At 36.2% G+C, this 3,546-nt stretch overlaps 1 pseudogene; it reads left to right on the top strand.

Moving 5' to 3' along the window:
• Positions 1-281: 281 nt before the first annotated feature.
• LOC111532181 lies at positions 282-1,883 on the top strand (annotated as a pseudogene).
• The last annotated feature ends 1,663 nt before the right edge of the window (positions 1,884-3,546 follow it).

Below are 3,546 nucleotides of genomic sequence, written 5' to 3'. Positions count from 1 at the left end.
TTCTTTGTCACCATAAACTTCAGTGCACTGCGAAATATCCCATTGCAGACTCCAAGAAAACAGTGTTAGGAAACTGTTCAATGAAAAGTACAGAGTAACCCTGTGAGATGAATTCACATATCACAAAGCAGTTTCTCAGATAGCTTCTTTTTGCTTTTTATCTGAGGATATTTCCTATGCAACCATAGGCTTCAATGCACTCTCAACTATGCTATTGCAGATTCCATGAAAACAGTGTTATCAAACTGATCCATGAAAAGAATGGTGGGGGTCGGGGTTACATGGCGGTGACTGCGGCAAAGCAAGAGCCTCGGAGACGCCGCTGCTGCCAGCACAGCCGGAGACCTGAGCAGACACTGGGGGCTGTCTGCGGGCCCCACACTCTCTCGATGAGTCAGAGAAGTCCCGTTGTATCAGAGTGCACATGAACGTGAACAGATGCAGCTGATTTTAGAATCTATTCCTGTTGTACATGAGGAAGATTGTCAGGAACTTCTCAGTGTAATTTCAGTTTACATTAGAAATGACATGACTGAGCCACACAAACCTTTAACTCAGCTGCTTCCAGAAATTAGTTGAGAAGCACTGGATTTCCTGGAACAAATTTTGACATTTAGCTCCATGGATTGGTTAACAGCAGAAGAAGCGCTCGCCCATCCTTATATGAGCATATATTCTTTTCCAATGGATGAGCCAATTTCAAGCCATCCTTTTCATATTGAAGATGAAGTTGATGATATTTTGCTTATGGATGAAACTCACAGTCACATTTATAACTGGGAAACGTATCATGATTGTCCGTTTTCAGAGCATGATTGGCCTATACATAAAAACTTTGATATTGATGAGGTTCCGCTTGATCTGAGAGCTCCGTCTGATGTCACTGATGAAGAAGAAGTATAAGTTGATCCCCGAATATATTTGGATGGAGATCGGGAAAAGTATCTAGAGGATCCTGCTTTTGATACCAGTTACTCTACTGAGCCTTGTTGGCAATACTCAGATCATCATGAAAACAAATATTGTAATCTGGAGTGTAGCCATACTTGTAACTACAAAATGAGGTCGTCATCGTATTTAGATGACTTAGTTTGGAGAGATAGTGAATTTAACCATTACTATGAACCCAAGCTTATTCTAGATCTTTCCAATGGGAAAGAACAAAGCAAATAAAAATCTGATAAGAAAGGCAAATCAAAATGTGAAAGGAATGGATTGGTTAAAGCCCAGATAGCCCTAGAGGAAGCATCACAGCAACTGGCTGGGAAAGAAAGGGAAAAGAATCAGGGATTTGATTTTGATTCTTTATTGCAGGAACTATTCAACTTAGTTCCCAACATGAGACTACTGATGTTGTTGATAAATTAAATGACTTGAATATCTCAGTGTCCCAACTAGAATTGAAAAGTTTGATATCAAAGTCAGTAAGCCAAGAAAAACAGGAAAATGGAATGACAAATCTGGCTCAATTAGAAGCCTTGTACCAATCTTCTTGGGACAGCCAGTTTGTGAGTGGTGGGGAGGACTGTTTTTTCATCAATCAGTTTTGTGAGGTAAGGAAGGATGAACAAGTTGAGAAGGAAAACACTTACACTAGTTATTTGGACAAGTTCTTTAGCAGGAAAGAAGATACTGAAATGCTAGAAACTGAGCCAGTAGAGGATGGGAAGCTTGGGGAGAGAGGACATGAGGCAGGATTTCTGAACAACAGTGGGGAGTTTCTCTTTAACTAGCAGCTCGAGTCCATAGGCATCCCGCAGTTTCACAGTCCAGTTGGGTCACCACTTAAGTCAATACAGGCCACATTAACACCTTCTGCTATGAAATCTTCCCCTCAAATTCCTCATAAAACGTACAGCAGCATTCTGAAACATCTGAACTAAAACACTCAGCAGACATTTGTCTTTGTATTCATGAAATGGGTTTTGTCTTTTTTTATTACTAGTGTTTAAGTCATTTTTTACTTGAATCAGATGGTGCCATTTAGTAAGGATTTTATGAGTTCCTTGGTTTTTAAAATCCAGACTTTCTTTTTCTACATGTGAGAGTTTTCATTTTTCTGGCATGTTATTTGCACACAAAAATAAAGACTAGAGCAAAATAATGCAGGAGGAGAAAAGAAATGCACTAAGACATGTAAAGAACATTCTCTCATAGAACAATGATCTGTTTTACAGGAAACAAACCTTGCCTTGAAATTTACACAGTGAGACTACATAATTGCATGAAAATAGCTATTTTTTCCTAAGACATTTTTCATTCATGAGTATTTTCAAGTTTTTCATACTGTACACATTTCTTAAAACACATGATACCAGCAGCAACTGAAAATGAATGCCGAATTTGGTACACACGTGTTATCCACCTCAAGGTAACAAGAGTATGTGGCAAAACATATACCACCCATAGTGCTTCACAAAATGCACTTCTATTTAGCCAGCGTTTATTGTAGTAAACTATTCTTAATAAAACTCATTCACTGTTTATAAATGTTCTGATATGCATTCTTTATAGTGAAGTGTTAATACATCACATCTTATTTATTTTAGCAAATCAGTATATTTTCTGTATTTAATTATAAAAATTAACTTAGTTTTTAAAATTTATTTGCAAATACACTTTTTCCATTTGGCACTATGGTTCCTTGCCTACTTAGCTGAATCTATAATGTCAGCTTATCCTAAGGCTGTCCATGTACTTAATTTACTTAAAGTCTTCGTTTTAAGTAACGTGCTCACTGTGTATAGGAATTTGTATTTTGGAAGTGCTTGATCTATCTACAAAGAAAAATTAATTAGGAATTACTTTATTATAAAATGCTCCTAGAAGTCTTAATTGTGTTTTTTTTTTTTTTTTAAGAAAATGAATGTTAGACTTGTGTGCATGGAAGTAATTAAGGTACATCATTATTGTAGTTTAAAAGTTGTACATGATAAGACATTTTGCTTTTACTGTATGTTTTTGCTGAATGATCTATTCCCCATCCCAAGGCAAGCATGAATAAAATTAGGTTAAACGTAAAAAAAGAAAAAAGAAAAAAAAAAAAAGAATGGTATAACTCTGTGAGATGAATTCACACAACACAGAGAACTTTCTCAGAAAGTTTCTTTATGGTTTTTTTCTGAGGGTATTTTCTTTGTCAACACAGGTTTCAATGTGATCTAAAATATGCCTTCTCAGAATCCCCAAAAACAGTGCTATCAAATGATCCATGAAAAGTATCATGTAACACTCTTAAATGAATTAACACATCACAAAGCATTGTCCCAGAACGCTTCTTTCTCTTTTTTATCTGAGGATATTTCCTTTATCACCGTAGGTCACAATGTGCTCAAAATATCTCTTTGCAGATTCCACGAAAACAGTGTTAGAAAACTACTCCATGAAAAGAAAGTTGTAACTCTATGAGATGAATTCACACATCACAAAGAGCTTTCTCAGAAAATGTCTTTCTATTTTTTGGATAAGAATATTTCCTTTGTCACCATAGGCTTCAATGCAATTCAAATTATCCCTTCTTAGATTCCCCAAAAACAGTGCTACCAA

The sequence above is a fragment of the Piliocolobus tephrosceles genome, chromosome 7, assembly GCF_002776525.5.
Source record: "Piliocolobus tephrosceles isolate RC106 chromosome 7, ASM277652v3, whole genome shotgun sequence".
Taxonomy (NCBI): domain Eukaryota; kingdom Metazoa; phylum Chordata; class Mammalia; order Primates; family Cercopithecidae; genus Piliocolobus; species Piliocolobus tephrosceles.
The sequence above is the reverse complement of the archived record's forward strand: the minus strand, read 5'-3'. Positions and strand labels throughout refer to the sequence as shown.